Source organism: Pinus tabuliformis, chromosome 4_1, assembly GCF_031772625.1.
Source record: "Pinus tabuliformis cultivar Carrire ecotype Pingquan chromosome 4_1, CPIR1, whole genome shotgun sequence".
Classification (NCBI taxonomy): Eukaryota; Viridiplantae; Streptophyta; class Pinopsida; order Pinales; family Pinaceae; genus Pinus; species Pinus tabuliformis.
This window is the reverse complement of record NC_142303.1, coordinates 696069980-696088772: the sequence shown is the minus strand read 5'-3', so window position 1 is coordinate 696088772 and position 18793 is coordinate 696069980. Positions and strand designations below refer to the sequence as shown.

General features: G+C 36.5%; 2 protein-coding genes across 5 annotated transcripts in view; both read left to right on the top strand.

Annotated features, from left to right (window-relative positions):
* The window catches only part of LOC149178045 (organic cation/carnitine transporter 4-like), a 184539-nt gene extending 177004 nt beyond the window's left edge, over positions 1–7535 (top strand). Inside the window, exon 2 of the transcript XR_016258157.1 lies at positions 7361–7535. The gene's annotated coding sequence lies outside the window, so the exon portion shown is untranslated. The remainder of the gene's footprint in view (positions 1–7360) is intronic.
* A 447-nt stretch (positions 7536–7982) lies between these two features.
* The window catches only part of LOC149178043 (uncharacterized), a 121580-nt gene continuing 110769 nt past the window's right edge, over positions 7983–18793 (top strand). For 2 of the 4 annotated variants that reach the window (XR_016258159.1, XR_016258162.1), the window contains exon 1: positions 7983–8830. The gene's annotated coding sequence lies outside the window, so the exon portion shown is untranslated. Of the gene's footprint in view, positions 8831–11802; positions 12063–18793 lie in introns of those variants that run through there. The other 2 variants (XR_016258161.1, XR_016258160.1) reach the window with 2 other exon arrangements.

Sequence of the window (18793 nt, the reverse complement as noted above, 5' to 3'; positions counted from 1 at the left end):
ATCTCCCCCCCATATATCTCCATCATCTCTCTCTCTCTATCTCTCCTCCCCCTTTGTTTCTCTTCCTCTTGTCCTTTTTCTCTCTTCTCCCCCCCCTCTCCCTCTCTCTCTCCCTCTCTCTCTCCCCCTCCCCCTCTCCCTCTCTCCTCCCCCCTCTCCCTCCCCCTCACCATGTCCCCCTCCCCCCTTCCATACCCACACCACTCTCTCTCCCCTCCGTCCGCTCTCCTCACACACACAGACTCACACACATTATTTCTATCGCTCTACTCTCTCCTCTCTCTCTCTCCTCTCTCTCTCCTCTCTCCCTACACCTCCCCCCCTTCCCCCCCCTCACTATCTCTCTCCCTCTCCCTCCTCCACTCCCCTCTCTTTCTCTCTTCCCCCTCCCATCTCCCTCTCCAACTATCTCTCCCTCACTCCCTCTCTCTCTATCTCTCTCTCTCTCACTCTCTCTCCCCCCACCTGCCACTCTCTCCCTCCCCCTCACTTACCCCACCTCTCTCTCTCTCTCTATCCCAATCCCCCCATCTTGCTCCCTCCCTCTCCCCTCTCCCCCTCTCCCTCCCCCTCCCTCTCCCCCTCTCCCTCTAGCTCGCTCCCTCCTACTCCACCTCCCGCTCTCTCTCTCTCTTTCTCTCCTCTCTCCCCCTCATCCTCTCATTATCTCCTTCCCTCTCCCTTTCCCTCCATCTCTTCTTCTTGTTATCTCCCTCTCTCACCCTTTCTCTCTCTATCTCCATCTCCTACCTTCTCCTCATCTAATTCCGCCTCTCCCTCCCTCTCCTTCTCTCTCTGTCTCCATCTCACCCTTTCCCATTCTGCTCCATCACCCCTCCCTCTCTAGCTCGCAATATCCAAATAATACTCTCCCCCTCCCCCTATCTCTCCCCACCATCTTCCTCTCAACTCCTCTCCCTCCACATCACCCTATCATCCTGTCACTTCCCCCCTCTCTCCTCCTCCTCCTCCTCTCTCTCTAACCCTCTCTCCCTTTATTCCTCTCTCCCCCTCTCCTCCTCTCTCTCTCTTCCTCTCCCTCTCCCATTTCCTCGCTCCAGCTCTCTTCCCCTCCTTCTCCCACTCCACCTGTCACTCCCCCCACTCCCCCTCTCCCCTCTACCACTCTCCCCCCTCTTTCACTTCTCTCCTCCTCCCCCTATACCACCCTCCCTCTCCCCCTCCCCCTCTCTCTCCCCTCCTCTTTCTCTCTCCTCCTCCCCCTCCCTCTCCCTCTCTCTCAGTCACCACTCTCCCCCTACCCTCTCACTCTCTCTCCTCCACCTCCCTCAACCTCTATCTATCCCTCTCTCCCCCCATCTCTTTCTTTCACTCTCTCTTCCACTTTTCAACCACCTTTCCCTCTCTCCTTCTCCCTCCCTATCTCTCTAATTTTCCCTCCCCCGTCTCTCTCTCCTTCCCCCGCTCTCCTCTACCTATCTCTTTCTCTCTCCCTCTCCCTCTCTCTCGATCTCCTCCCTCCCTCCTTTATTCCTCTCTCCATCTCTCTCTGTCCCCTCTCCACCCTCCCTCCTCTCTCTCACTCTCTCTCTTCCTCTCACTTCCCTCTTCTCCCTCTACCTCTCCCCCCCTCCCATCATCTCTCCTTCCCGTACTCCCACCCTCTTCCCCTCTCCATCTCTCTCCACCTATCCATTCCCCCCCCCCTCTCTCTCCCTCTCTCCCTCTCCCTCTCACTCCCTTCCTCTCTCTCGCCCTCCTACCCCCATTCCCTTTCTCTCTCTCTCTCTCTCTCTCTCTCTCTCTCTCTCTCCTCACTACCTCCCTCCGCTCTCTCGCTATTTCCCTCACTATCCATCTCCCCATCCCCCTATCATACACTCTCCACCTCTTCGTCTCTCTCCATCTCCCTCTCCCCCTCTCTCTCTCTATTCACCCCATGCTACCCTCTTTGACTTTTTTTCCCACTCCCTCTCTCCCCCTCTACCTCTCCTTCTCTCTCTCCCTCTCTCTCCCTCTCCCCATCCCCCTATCTCGCTCTCTCTCCCCCCCCCACTCTCACTCCCCTCTCCCTCTCCACCTCTCTTACCCCACCTATCTCTCTCTACTCCTCTTCCTTCCCCCTTCCTTCCCTCTCCCTTCCCCTCTTCCCTACTCCCTCTCCCTATCCTCCTCTCTCCCCTCATATCTCTCTCTCTCTCTCTCTCTCTCTCTCTCTCTCTCGTGCACGCCTGCTCCCTCTATCTCACACCCTCCCTCTCTCCCCCTCTCCCTCCCCCTCTCCCTCCCCCTCTCTTTCTTTCCCGCTCCCTCTCCCTCCATCTCTTTCCCTCTCCCCCTCACCTTCTCTCTCCCCCTAACCCTCTCTCTCTCTCTCTCTCTCTCTCTCTCCCTCCCCCCTGTTATCTACTTCCCTCTCCTTTCCTTTCCTCGTCTGCCTCCTCCTCCCTCTGCCCTTGCATCTCCCTCTCTCTCTCCCTATCCCACTCTCTTCCTCCCCCACTCCCCCTCTCCCTCTCTCTGCCCCTCTCCCTCTCACACTCTCTCTCTTCCTCTCCCTGTCTCTCTCTTGCTCCCTCTTCCCCTCCCCCTCTCTCTCCCCTTCATGCTCGCGCTCCCCCTATCTGCACCCACATATCTCTCTTTGTTCCACTCTCCCCCTCCTCCTCTCTCTCTCTCTCCCCCTCCTCTCACACCCCCTCTACCTCTCTCCACCCACCCCTCTTCCTTCTCTCTCTCTCTCTCCTGCCTCACACTCTCATTATCTCTCTCGCTCTCATTATGACCATCATATCATCAATCTAGCTAAAGCATGCCATTTAACAAACAAGAAATCAAATTACATATAAATATTCATAATGATTACAATTTCAAATTACATACAAATATTCTTAAATAAATGTTCATTCAACCATATATATATATATATATATATGTGTGTGCGTGTGCAATTTCAATATGAAAAGCATACAAAATACAAGCTCAAACAAGCAAACACTCAATATACAATTTCATGTCAAAATACAAAAGAAAATAGGCATCCTAAAAACCACTCACATATATATATATAATATATATATATATATATATAATATATAATATATGTGTGTGATTTCTAATAGAAAATGCACAATTCAAATAAATACACACTTACACAATTTCAAATAAACAAACAAAATAGTACAATTTCAATTCAAAATATAAACATAAATACGTAAAACGTTTTCAAAATCACAAACATATATATACAATTTCGATTGAGTAAATATATATCATACCATTCAGAATTCAATCAACAAAATTATATATTATATATAACTTCTTATTTAATTATATAAATATATAAAAAGTTAAATAATACAATACAAAAGAAAAACTTAAAAAATTAATGAATAGCAAAAGAAAAATGAATGGTCTTTTAATTAGAGAGATATTTGGTGTTTTTCAATGCATTGCGTAAGATTGTGTAATTTGTGTTTGTGTAGAACTTTTTAAATCTTTTAAATTTCAGCTAAAATGCATTGTGATAAGCTTTATGATATGAATAGATGATAATTGAAGTGTGAGATGACATGTTTTAAATATAAAGGTTGAAAAGTAAAATGTACTTTAAAAAAATGTATTTTGATGTGTATGAATTTAAAGAAAAATAATCGATAGAAACAAAAAGTACAAGTATACTCAAAGAAGAATGAGGCCCCATCCTCCTTGAGCACTTGGAAGGAGTTTTAACCCTTGTATAAAAAATATAACTTTATTAATAATCGTGTGCATAATTCTCTTACAATATCTGAGAAAAAGAAAAAGGAAAAATAAAAACAAGAATTATTTATAACCAGTGAGGAACAACTTTTAAACAAAACCAAACAGTCATGCCTACAAATAATAAATCTCCATGCAATAACACATATAGATAGAGAGAAAACAAATTTTCCCTTTCTTCTTCACACTTTTCCTAAAAACATATATAAAACTGTTAGTTATATCTGAACCATTTGCAAGAACAACCTACAATATAGCATATAAATATTAAGGGAAAAAATGCGAGACAGTTATATGAGTCGTTTGCATAAAAAAGATTACAATATAACATATAAATATAAGAAAAAAATATACATAATAAATAAAATATGATGAGAATTATTTTGATGATACAAATAATTTTCTTTTTAAAATGCATGATATATCTCTTCACGTGTGAAAGTAAAAGTAACAGAGATAAATTTCATTTTATCTGGCTTTTACTATCTCATGAAAAACCTGTACGAATGCTAGAGGGCCGTCGTTTCATAACTCTACTTCAAATCACGCTTGAGGTAAGTAGCCATTTCTGTCATTTGGAATTATCTTAACATTCTTGAGCCATGTATCTTCTTCTTGGATCTTTGTTAAATGTCTGGTTTACATTTTTTTCCTGCAACTATGGATATGGTTTATGGATAATTTTGTTTTCCCATTTGAAACCATGCCTCTTTTTTGGGGTGGAGGTGGAGGCATCGGTGGAGCAGGAGGAGGAGGTGGAGATGAAGTAGTAGGAGGAGAAGGAGGAGGTGAAGTGGTGGTGGAGGAGGAGGAGGAGGTGGTCGAGGAGGAGAAGGAGGAGGTGGTGATGGTTGATATGAGGGGGAGGAGGAGGAGGTGGTGGAGGAGGAGGAGGAGGAGGTGGAGGTGACGGAGGAGGAGGTGAGGGATGTGGAGGAGGAGGCTGTGGAGGAGGCAAAGGTAAGGTGGTGGACAATTTGTAGGTGGAGGAGGAGGACAAGGTAGAAGCGGTGGACATTTAGCTGGTGGAGGTGGAGGTGGTGGTGGTGGAGAGGAGGAGTAGGAGGCGAAGGTGGAGGTGGTGTAATTGGTGGAAACAAAGGCAGAGGTAGTGGAGGAGGTGGAGGTGGAGGTGGAGGAGGTGGAAGAGAAGGAAGTGAGGAGGATAGGAGGAGGTAAAAGTGGTGGAGGTGAGGAGAAGAAGGAGGAGGAGGCAGAGGTGGAGGTGGTGGTGAGATGGAGGTGGAAGTTGTGGTCGAGGAGGAGGTGGAGTTGTAGGAGGAGGTGGTCAAGGAGGAGGAGGAGGAGGAGGTGGTGATGTTGCTAGAGATGGAGGCAAAGGTGGAGGAAGTGGAGATCGAGGAGGAGCTGGTTCGGAGGAGGAGGAGTTGAGATGTATTGGTCGAGATGGAGCTGGAGTTGGAGGAGGTGGAGGAGGAGGAGGTGGTGATGTGTGTAGGATGAGAAGGTGGAGGTGGTGGAGGAGGAGGTAGAGGCAAATGTGTGCTGAAGAAGGAGGAGTAGAGCAGGCGTAGTTTGAGGTGGTGGAGGAGGAGCGGAAGGAGGAGGAGAGAGGAGATGTAGAGGAGGAGTGGAGTGGAGGAGGTGAAGAGTTGGAGTGGAGGAGGAGGAAGGAGGTGGATGACGGGGTGGAGGTGGAGGAGGAGAAGGATGAAAAGGGTTTGGAGGAGGAGGAGAAAGAGGAGGAGGAGGTGGATGTGGAGGTGGAGGTGGAAGTGAAGGTGGAGGATGAGTGGAAAAGGAGGTGAAGGTGGAGGTGCAGTATGAGGTGGAGGAGGAGGTGAAGGTGGAGATAGAGGTTTAGGTGGAGGAGGAGGAGGAGGAAACAGAGGAGGAATAACATGAGGAGGATGAAAAGGAGGTGGCGGATGAGGAGGAAGAGGGGAAAGAGGAGGAGTTGCTACTAGTCGTGGATGATGAGGAAGAGGGGGAGGAGGAGGATGAGGAGGTAGACATGGAGGTGGAGGATGAGGTAGAGGGAGAGGAGGTGGAGGTAGAGGCATAGATTGTAGAGGAGTTGGGCGAAGAGGAGGTGGTGGAGGAGGAGGAGGAAGTCGAGGTCGAGGTGGAGGAGGATAAGGAGGAGGGGGAGGCAGTGGAGGAGGATGGGGTGGAGGTGGAGTTGAGGTGGTGGTTAAGGAGGTTGTGGTGGAGATGAGTTGGAGGAGGTGCTGGAAGAAGAGAGAAAGAAAGTGGTGAGGAAGTGGAGTTAGGGAAATTTGAGTTGGAGGAGAGGAGGAGGAGGAGGAGGAGGTGCAAATGGATGTCTAGATGGTGTAGGTGGATGTGGATATATGAAAGTTAATTTAAGTTTCATGTCTTAAATTCAAATATTAAATTGGCACTCTCTTCTCATGAATCCAGAATAGAACTCTTCACATGCATAATATCCTACTACTAAATGATAAGTAATTCATTTAAGAACATTTCCTCTATGTAGAAATATAGTCATTGAAGTAAGTGAAATTTATTTTACGTTTAAATCCGATATATTGGCCATGAATTTGAAGCATTTATGAAGATAAATATATATTTTCTTTTGTTTAAAACTTTTGTTAGTCCCTTAAACACTTATAGTTCTAGTTTTATTGTTTAATGAACCATTTTTTTGGGAATGACTGGTTTCATCTAATTATCATTGATTTAATAAGTGTTGGGTTTCTAATTCTCTAAGAGTACTAGTGATCACAATGAATTAGGGGTTATATGAGTTATGGGACATATTAGTTTTTTGGCATTCACAATGACTTTTTGGTTGAGGGAAACATATTCTATTAGATATTATAGTGGTCATAGTGGTCAAAGGTTAAATTAAAGAATGGAAACAATTAGGAGGAGTTAATATATAGTGCAATGAATAGGAATATCTAACAATAAATTTATTAGAATTAATGAATTCAAAGATACATATATTAATACATGTATTTTAAAATCAAAATATTATTGGGAAACTGAGTGGATGCTTCCATATATTTTCCCTCATTGTTGTAATCTCACAACTACTAGATTGTAGCTAAACAATCCCTCAAATATTTAGTAATTACAGTTTTCCAAGGAGCTAGAATTTTACAATACTCTTAAAAATATTGAAAAAAATAGGTACCGTTCATATTTTTTCTAAATTAAAAATATTTTGGAAAAATATAAATTAATTCTTTTTTAATATTAACAGAAAAACCATTTATCTATATGATTTTTTTTATTTATTGGAGAAAAATATTATTAATCCATATGAATTTTAGTAGATATTTTTCAATAAAAAAGCCCATCATTAAATTGTATTTTATCAATTTTACTATATAATAAAAAAAACTAATTATAATTAAGCTGCTTATTCATAATTTTATGAATGCATTGTCATTACTAGAAGTTGCATAGAGAATGCTCCAGAAGACGTTATATAGAGATTCAGATTTTAAATTTAAAAGTTGACTTCGTACATTTTCTGTGCACATTAACGGAAGAAATTCAATATTTTTTTTAATTTTATCTATTTTTAATATATATTTTTGTTATTTTATTTTATTTTAATTTTTTTATTTATTTATTTCTGAATTATTAGAAAATGTAATTTTCATTTTTACAATTAGATAATTATGAATTAATTATATCACAGGTTCTAGCAACATTCTTTCCACATTCTTTCTCCAGTAAAAAGGCATAGGAATCATAGCAGCAACTTTGGAGTTATTGAAGCGTGGAAGCAAATTGAAATGCCGATATTGGGTGAGTGTGTGATAGGTAATGCTGAGTAGTGGACACTTGGGTTCATCCAACATTCAAAATATAATTTATGCTGAGTAGTGACACTTGGGGTTCATCCAACATTCAAAATATAATTTATCCCAAGTAGTGTCCAGCCAACGTTGAAACGAATTATGCCTAATGGGCGCCTGCAGTTTGTTATAATCTCTGACAAGAAACTGCATATTCCACTACAACAATGCCCGATGCATTTTATTCTAGCCGTAGTTTTTAACCGACTTTTTGAAAGCCTTTCGGGCGATTTTTTTCGGTGAAAATCCGGCAGTAATTTATTAAATCCAAGTTTGATAACTAGTTTCTGCACAACGAAAGCCTCCAGGGGGTTTTAGGGTGCTGAATCCGAATATGCAGTTAAAAAACCATTTAACTGCAACAAATCATGATTTCATCTCATTTCTTCCGCCGGATTCCGTCACCGAATCTCAAAAGTCGCATTATAGACAACTCCTTTATTCTCTAACAAGAAAGCCCGATGCATTCTATTCACAAAAGCATATTCTCTACAAAAGCCGGTGAAGTTTGTTATATTCTCTGACAAAAGCAGCATATTACACTCGGACGCGTGTCAGAGTAGAACAGAAGCAATCCCGTCGGGCATTTTATTCTCTCACAAGAAAGCCACGTATTCGACTCGCCCGATGCATTCTATTCACAAAAGCATATTCTCTACAAAAGCCGGTGAAGTTTGTTATATTCTCTGACAAAAGCAGCATATTACACTCGGACGCGTGTCAGAGTAGAACAGAAGCAATCCCGTATGTATGGTACTAATGGTCCAATTTGATATAACTTCTGACAAAAACAAAACCTATCACATTGGATAATGCCCACTTGTGTTTATATTAATTTGGGTAACTTTTTACTTCTATAGGGTGTCTTCTTGAATTCGGGCAGTTTACTTCATAGCCGTTTCCGACGATTTCAAAAACAAAAACAATACGTAATTATTTTCTTCATTACGGAAACAATGGTCATGCCTAAGTGTTCGCCGATACTGTTTTCATTGGTAACGCCAATGTCGTTGCCTTTGTTTTTTTGTTGCGAAGAGTTAATATATTATATGATGGTTGTCTGTTCTATCTATATTTTTGATGGAAGAGCGTCAGATTGAATATCTTTGAAGATCTTTGAAAGCTGTGTGTACGATTTGTATCATTGTTGGGAGAGCGTCAGACTTAGTATATGAAGGTCGTATGTTCGATCTGTGCCTTTCATGGAAGAGCGTTAGACTGATTATCTTTGAAGTGCGTGTGTTCGATATATGAAGATTGTGTGTTCGATCATCTAGCATTTCATAACTCTACCTCAAATCACGCTTGAGGTAAGTAGCCATTTCTGTCATTTCGAATTATCTCAACATTCTTGAACCATGCCGCTTTTTGTTGGATCTTTGTTTTAATGTCTGGTTTATAATTTTTTCCTGCAACTATGGATATCGTTTATCGTTCATGGATAATTTTGTTTGCACATTTGAAACCATGCCTCTTTTTCTAGCCTTGTCTTAAAATACGGTTTATAAGTGTTTTTTACAACTATGGATATCTTCTGTGGATAATTTTGTGTGCACATTTAAAATATTGAACACTGAATTATAATTATTTTTCCTACAACTATGAAAATCACTTATTGATACTTTGAACGTTCCACTATATTTTTTTCACAAATTGAAAAGTCTTAGCCCTTTGTAATCAGTATTCGTCCTCAATTACTATATTTGCCCAATCTTACGGACTGAATTTTTCTCTGGTTACCAAGACATCGATCATGAATACCCGCAGCCCCAAAAAACTAGATTAGGACTTTGGCTTCATAGAAATTCACGCAAGCATTCACCTCTTTCCAGATTTGTCAAATGACGGATGTAAATGTTTCTGGGGTGGGGCATACACTTTGACGTCTCAATTTTTAAACTGTATTTTAATATGCAAATAGATTTAGCTTTTTTTATTGGAATTGGAATTTGGGTTAATATACAAATAAATTCAAACATTCTAAATTGTATTTTTAAATATAAAAATGTATTTTTAATATTTTTAAATATAAACATGTACAAATATCAATATGTGAAAAATAATGAAAATTATTAATTTTTTTTCCAAATAAAAAATAGAATGTTGTTGTGTTAAACTACACTGCACTTCCATTATTGGGTGTTTAGTTATGATGTTCACCATTCTTACAACTTTGATATTGAAAATCATAAATAGCCACATAATTTTTATTACTTTACGATAACTTTGTTAGTGAAATTCTGAAAATAATATTTGACTTAAACTATAAAACTAAATTAAATTTTATTATTTAAATTATTGTTCTCATAATTACTTATTTATATTGCAATTTTCTATATATATTATTTGTTATATTATCATGTATATATTGATATTTGAATTATCATGGTAAGGAATGAATCAATAAGTATTATAAATAAAGAGAATGAAATGATATGCAATTTTAATTTTATTTTTTATTTTTTTACCTTTTTTGAGGAGGTGGAGTAGGAGGAGGAGGTGGTAGTCGTCATGGTGGTGGAGAAGGAGAAGGAGGAGGCAGCGAAGGTGAAGGTGGTTAAGGAGAATGTGGAAGAGGAGGTGGAGGTGGTGGTGGAGGTGGAGTAGGTGGAGGAGGTGGTGGTGGAGGAGGAAGAGGTGAAAAATGAAAATGGAGAGGTGGAGGTGGTGTTGTTGATGGAGTAGGTGGTGGAAGAGCAAGTAGAGGTGGAGGAGGAGGTAGAGGAGGAGCATGAGGAGGAGGCGGGGGTTGAGGAGGTGGAGATGGAGGAGGAAGTGGAGGTGGTGGTGGACGTGGAGGTGGAGGTGGAGGTGAAGGAGGAGGTAGAGGTGGAGGTCGAGGTGTAGGTGGACGAGGAGGAGGAGAGGGCGAAGGCCAAAGTCGAGGAGTTCAAGGAGGTGGATGCGGAGGCATGGGTGGAGGAAGAGGTTGAGGTGGAGGTGGAGGAGGTGGAGATGGAGTAGGAGGAGGAGGAAGAGGAGGTGGAGGTGGTGGAGGAGGTCAAGGTGGAAGTGGTGGTGGAGGAGGAGGTGGAGTTTGAGGAGGAAGTGGTCAAGGAGGAGGTGGAGGAGGTCATGGTGGTAGTTGATATGGAGGAGGGGGAGGAGGAGGAGGATGAGGTGGAGGTGGAGGTGGAGGAGGAGGCAGATGTAGTGGTGGAGGAGGAGGTCGCCATGGAGGAGGAGGAGGAGGAGGAGGCGTAGGTTGAGGTGGTGGAGGAGATGGAAGAAAAGGAGGAGGAGAAGGAGTAGGAGGAGGAGGAGTTGGACACGGAGATGGAGGAGGATGTGGAGGAGCAGGAGGAGGTGGAGGAGGAGGGGGAGGTGGAGGTGGAGGAGGTGGATGACAACGTGGAGGTGAAGGTGGTGGAAGTGGTGGTTGTGGTGCAGTAGGAGGTGGTGTAGGTAAAGGTGGGGGAAGAGGATGATAAGGGTGTGGGGAGGAGGAGGAGGTGGTGGTGGATGTGGAGAGGAGGTGGAGGATGCGTGGAAATGGAGGTGAAGGTGGAGGTGGAGTATGAGGTGGAGGAGGAGGTGAAGGTGGAGGTGGCAATTTAGGTGGAGGGGTAAGGGCAATGGGAGGAGGAGGAAGTAGAGGAGGAGGAGGAGATGGTGCAGGAGGTGGAGGTGGAGAAGGAGCGGGAGGAGAAGGAGGGGGTCGAGGAGGCGGACGTGGAGGAGGAGGAAGTGGAGGTGGAGGTGGAGATATGCAAGTTAATTTAGTATTCATGTCTTAAATTCAAATATTCAATTGTCACTCTATTCTCCAGTGTTGGAAGTGAAAGCTACAGTCTCATGAATCCAAAACATATCTCTTCACATACATAATATCCTACTATTAAATGATAAGTAATTCATTTATGAAGAATTTATCAAGATCAATATTTTGTTTTATTTTGTTCAAACCTTTTGTTAGTCACTAAAACACTTATAGTTCTAGTTCTATCATTCAATGAACCATTTGTTTGGGAATGTATGGTTTCATCTAATTATCATTGATTTAAAAAGTGTTGGGTTAACTTTGACGTTTTTTCTTGAATAAGAAGCCTTATGTTTTTTTTTATATTTACTTGATAAACATAGGTTATTACGAATCGTATATGGATTTTTTAATTCTTTGGGTATTCCACATATTTTGCGTAATTATCATTACCTCTATATATATCTAATGGTTTAAGGAAAGTAAATTAATTTCTAGTTCACTTTCTGGGATGACCTGAGCTTCTTTGTGTTTTAGAGAATCCACAATTTATCTTCTATTTGGTTTCAAAATATGTATCAGGAAAGGGAAATATATTCTACTTGGATATTTGTATGGAATAATGACCTATGCTTTAGCCTCCTATGTGTTCATTGTAGGGGATCTATTTTCATGGGAACAACATTCCTTTAATGAAATTATACTTTTGAGGGAAAGGCTAAAAGAGAAATGCATGTAATTAGTGGAGGATGACAGGCTGTTTAGTGTATTATAATTTTTCAAGTTGAAATCCTTTGATGATCCATATTTCGTAACTTGTTATACTAAGTAACGATATTTTCTCTTTGTGGGCTATATTTTTGAACTTAAAATTTGGCTTTATAATGATTTGTGTTAGTTGATTTTTTAATCATATACGGAATTTACTTTCATTATATATTTTATCTTTTAGTCAATCCCATTGTGCATTTTGTGTAATTTCAAAAAACTGTGCGTTGATCAACAATTATTAAAGTTTTAATTGAAGAAGAAAACATAATAGTTACTATAATAGTTACATACGAAGGAGTTGAAAAAACTTATACATGGTTGTAAACCACAAAATCCTAATGATCTTGGTTTATTTGAAGTGAAGTAATCCCATAATTATTTTTCTATTAGAGAATAAATGCATCAGAAGGAAAAATAATTTGATGTAATGATTAAATGAGGGATTCACCAATAATTTACAAGATTTTATAATTAAGTGAATGATTCACTAATATTTTATAAGATTTTACAATTCATTGAAAGATGCACCAATATTTTACAATATTTTATAATATTTTACACCTTCATTGCTTCTTTTGATCACAAGGAGAACTAAGGAAGTTTTCATTGTACATATATAATAAAAATATGAATATATAATTTATTGGTTATATTATAACCATTGTGAACATATAATTAAATGGATTTAAAATTTCTATAGCCATGAATCTATGATAAGAATCAAAACCCTAACCCCATTATATATATTTTATTAACCAAATTAAAAAATTCATAAAAATTAACAAAACTATATCTTTATTATTATTCTTATTATTATTTGAGTTATATAGTATATACAAATATGTTTATCCATGTAGATTCACCCCACTAATATTATGGAAATCCTTTACCTGGAAACATTTCTTCTTACATTACCATGGCTTAGAAATACCACATTCCCAATATGATCTGTTGATATGCCATTTTCTTAAATTAATTAATTTGATATAATTTAATTACTAGAGTATACCTAAATTGGACACAAATATTATCATTGATATGTCAATATTAGGATGAATATTCCAACATACTCCATGGGGTTTAAATACGTAAGATCAACCTAATAATTAGATTATAAATATGGAAGATCTATTCTTACTATGAGCATAATTATAGGCATATCTATTTTGGAATTTACTTCCAATTTAAGTTAAAAGAAAATATTAACATTGAATTAAGACAAAGGGAAGACATCCAAATCAAATGGATCGAACTGAAAATAAAATTCAATCGATGATAACCATCAAAATGGGTAACCCATTATTCCTATCACATTTAATAGATTAAAAAGAAGTAGAAATTAACTAAATTATAACTTTATTATAGATTATATTGTGGTTATTTATAAATTAAAAGAAATTGAATGCATATTTCAAACACAAGATTTTTTTTTAGTTAGCTATGAAATATGTAAATATGACTATGAATGTTCCAACATATTCCATGGTGTTGAGATATCTTCCATCAACCTAATAATTAACTTATAACTATGGTGATTAGCATAATTATAGGCATATATAACGTTTGTTCGACCGACCTATGTAACAATTTTTGGAGTGAAAAAGCTGGATCATTAATCCTTATTGGAATGTTTATATTATGTTGTTCTATTTCCTAGTTATAGCATTCCAACCAAATATCCATTTTGTGTTGTTCTCTTTATAGCATAATATTTTTACTATCCAAATTAATATGTCATCAAACCTAGAATGCTTGGATGAAGCTATGTCAGTATCAGATTTCTTGGATCGGGTTTTACCTTGACCATCTTTTATTCTATAATTGTTATTGTAGTAACATGGGGTGAATCAAAAGTCAAGTTGATATTCAATTTTTTTTCCTGTTGGGTTCAGTTGACTATCCTTATTCCTATGCCTATGATGAGGCTCTTTCTATGTTGAGTTTGTCTAGAGTCGATTGTTTATTTTTCAATGAATACATGTTTTCGATGTCCAGGAAACAACAAGATGTCACGCCCAATAGATTATTCTAGAAATTGCTCTACTTTTCTAGGCTTCCTTTTTTTCTACCCTTTATAGGGTATCCTCAAAAATATTTCATGTAATTGTGTGTAGATTATATTTTTGTTGTGGGTGTTCTAATTGAATACCTAGAAAGATTTGATTCACATTTATTGTATATGTTTATGTCCCTATTGTTTTCCAACTCCACGAGTCTTTTCTTCCAATATTCTTATCAGAAAACTACACCGTGAGTCTTTTCTTGCAATATTCTTATGAGGTTATGTCAGAGGTACTAAAAGGTCAAATTTAAATAGTTGTGTAGAATTATCCTTCCATTTCTTCTTCTTGTTCAACATCCAGAAGGAGCAACAGTATATCCCCTTCTTCTTCTAGAGCTTGTGGTGGAATTGGGAATATTATGTTAGATTATTAACTCATCACACACACACACAAAACACATATATAATTGGTCAATTGTAGGATGATACAAAATCTCTTGTTTGTGTACATCTAAAGAGTCAACATACCAAACTTCAATTATTTGTAGGGAGAATTGAATGTACAATGAGGGAGGAAGAAATTTTTGTATGTGTTGAGGGAGGAATTTTTTTTAAAGATTTCTGGATGACTAACTAGTGATGTTTGTTTCATGTCTAACCAAATTAGTAAAGATGGGAACCAAATGGACTTATTAAAATTTTCACATTTATACCGGTTCATATTTAGCATGTCACCAATATGTTTTTCCTAGTCGTATATTTTTCCTGTCATGATCATTTAACCAATTTATTGTAAAATATTATGTTTAATGTTAGTGACTCTCCCTATTAATGCAAAATGATTCTCTCTTATTAGGAAAAAATCAGAAATAAGAAAAAAAAATTGAGATATCAAAAACTTAATTTAACAATACATATATTTAACACAATAATATAAACATAAATAGAATTGTTTTTCTTTATTTGAAGCGGAGTAATTGGATAATTGTTTTTTTATTAGAGAATCAATGCATAAGAAGGAAAAATAACTCGATGTAAATATTAAATGAGGGATTCACCAATAATTTCAAGATTTTATGTTTAAGTAAATGATTCACTAATATTTTACAAGGTTTTACAATTCAATGAAATATGCACCAATATTTAAAAATATTTTATATTTTAGCAGTAGATAATGACCATTAGTTACTAGTAGAAATGAAAACAAGAAATCACATGAAGATAAGGAAAATAGTAATAGAAGAAGAGAAACGATGTAGCGAAGAACCAACAAAGTGTTACTTTATATTATATTCTCTTTAGAATCCATTCACAAAAGATTTAGTGATGCATACATTTCCACACACATATATATATATATATATATATATATATATATATATATATATATATATATATATATATATGTCAAGATAGTTCCAACAATTTAATTGTCAACACCAATTTAGCCTATCTAACTTAGACTATCGAATTGACTAGACAATTGATCGGCTTTATAATATAAATTCTAGAATTATTTGGGATGATCAGTTAAGTTGACTAGCCCTTCCAACATCTTCCCTGCCCTTAATTGCTTCTTTGTGACAAAGAAGGGAAGATTTGGAGTCTTACAAAATCTGTACAAATTTGATACACCAAAAATTAAAAAATGTAAATCCTCATAATGAAATAAAAGTTCATCGAAAAGGGTTGTTGGCTAATTAACATATCTAGTTTCATGGTCAACAAGAACTTCTTGAATTACATTTGCAAGATTTAGGATGTGAATTCCTCTTGCTTTCCCTTCCCTAGCCTACTGATTGGAAAATTCAACTTTAATTTCCTTAGTCTGATGTTATTGTTGAGAAGAGAGGCCACATATTAAACAATTAAATCAATTAACTAATCCTTACAGATTTGGTTTCCCTAGTCTGATGAACATTTTTAGTAGAAGATTTCCAATAGGAGGTGATGTAAGTGTTACATATCCTAAACAATGTGTGTTTTTGAGCCGCTATCTTCTTCTTAGTGAAAAGTATTACCTTTCCTATTGAGTGCATATCTATTTTGTTAGATTTCTATACATTTTAATCTTTTTCCTAAAATATATTTATCAATTTATCAATAACCATGAAAAAAATATGTTTTTATATTGTAATATCATTCTTTTGCAAATCACGTGGAAAGTGCCTTGCATATCTCGCACTCATTTGAAGGGGGGTTTTCATGAACAATGAGGTTAGAGAAACATTAATATGTGTATAATGGTTTTAATATATTTTGGTTTGTATCCTTTAAATTCCCTTCCTAAAGAAATAAATGGGAATGCATTCGAGATTTGCATAGTTTTAATAAAAAAAGATCTCATAGTCTGTACACTATACACTGGAAGTCAGTGAAAGCCATTGCATTGAATCAACAACACCTTAGATTTCAAAACAAAGAGCGAAAACAAAAAAATATTAAAAAAAATCATATTACATATATCTATATTAGTGATTAAAAAAACGGGACTACATAACATAATTTACAAATTTGTAATACATATAAATAAATTTGTGGAAACATATTTATGATTCCTTAATTTTGTTATGTTGATAATGTGCATAACTTATAATAGTATTTCTATAATTTTAATTTATTTACAAATAATCAATAGGTTGATGCTTGAGATTCACTAATAAATAATTAATATTTTTATTATCAGTGATTAATATAAGGTTGAGATTTATTTAAAATGTTGTTATGATCTCTATTCATTCTCAATTTAGTTAAAAAATAATAGTTTCAAAAATAATTTAAAATATATTATATATAGAATATATTGACTATAAAATGTTTTATTGGTTTTATTATAACTATTGTGACCATATAATTAAATGGATTGAAAATTTCTATAACCATGAATCTATGATAGAAACCAAAACACTAACCCCATTATACATATTGAATTAACCAAATTAAAAAATTCATAAAAGTTAACTAAACTATATCTATATTATTATTATTATTATTATTATTGGAGTTATATAATATATAAAACTATTTTTTTCTATGCACATTCACGCCACTATTATTACGGAAACATTTCTTCTTTCATTACCATGGCTTAGAAATACCAAATTCCCAATATGATCTGTTGATATGCCATTTTCTTGAATTAATTAATTTGAGATAATTTAATTAATAGTGTATACCATTGATATGTCAATAGTACCAGCGCATTCCAACATATTGCATGGGGTTTAAATATGTACAATGAACCTAATAATTAAATTCTACTATGGAAGGTATATTCTTACTATAGCATAATTATAGGCATATCTATTTTGGAAATTATTTCCATTTTTTTTTATTTGTAAGGTGGAACCATTTCTATTAAGACGAGTTAAGACCGGTACATGCATATTTCCAATTTATGTTAAAAGAAAATAGTAACATTAAATTAAGACAAACTAGGGAAGCCATATAAATTAAATGTATCGAACTACAAAGAAAATTCAATCCAAGATAAGCATCAAAATGGGTACCCAATTATTTCTATCACATTTCATAGATTAAAAACGAAATAAATTAAATAAATTATAACTTTTTTACAAATTATATTGTGGTTATTTATAAAAAAAATAATTGCATGCATATTTCAACAACAACAAAAAATCATAGTGCAACATTTTAGCGATGAAATATGTCAATATTACTATGAATGTTCCAACATATTCCATGGGGTTTGAATATCTTCCATCAACCTAATAATTACCCTATAACCATGGTGATTAGCATAATTATATGCATATATAACGTGTGGTTGACCGACTTATGTACTAATTGTTGGGCTAGAAAAGGTGGATCATTAATTCTTATTGGAATGTTTATATTATGTTTCTCTATTTAAAAGTTATAACATTTCTACCAAATCTCCATTTCTGGTTGTTCTTTTTATAGTTGAATATTGTTACTATCCCAAAAAATATGTCATCAAACCTAGAATGCTTGGATGAAACTTCATCAATTTCAGTTTGTCTGGATTGGGTTTTATCTTGACCATCCTTTTCTTCTATAATTGTTATCGTAGTAACATGGGGTGAATCACAATTCAAGTGGATGTTTAATTTTTTTTTCATGTTGGGATCACTTGACTATCCTTGGTTGTATGCCTATGATGAGCTTCCTTCTATGTTGAGTTATTCTAGAGTTGATTGTTTATGTTCCTCGTTGAGAGTATTCCTAAACCCTAAGCATTTTATAACATTTTAAAAAGAGTTTTCTAACTTTTATTTAATTGTTTATTAAAATAATTTACTAATATAAACCCTAAATCCTAAAACATGAACACTAAACCCTAAACCCAAACCCCAAACCCTAAACCCTAAATACTAATCATTTTATAACATTTTAAAAAGTGTTTTGTAACTTCCATTTAAGTGTTTATTAAAAGAATTTTCTAAAGTGTTATAAACCCTAAATCCTAAAACCTTAAACCTAAACCCAAAAACATAAACCCTAAACCCTAAGTATTTTATAACACTTTGAAAAGTGTTTTGTAACCTTTATTTAACCTTTATCAAAGTAATTTACTAAATTTTTATAAACCGTAAAACCTAATCCCTTAACCGTAAACACCAAACCCTAAACCCTATATTCTAAACCTTAATCATTTTATAATATAAAAATCCTTTTGTAGCTTTTATTTAAGTGTTACAAAAGCTTAACCCTAAACCCCAAACACTACACCTAAGACCCTGAAACCTAAACCCTATGTATTTTATAACATTTTAAAAAGCGTTTTCTAAATTTTATTTAGGTGTTTATTAAAAGCAT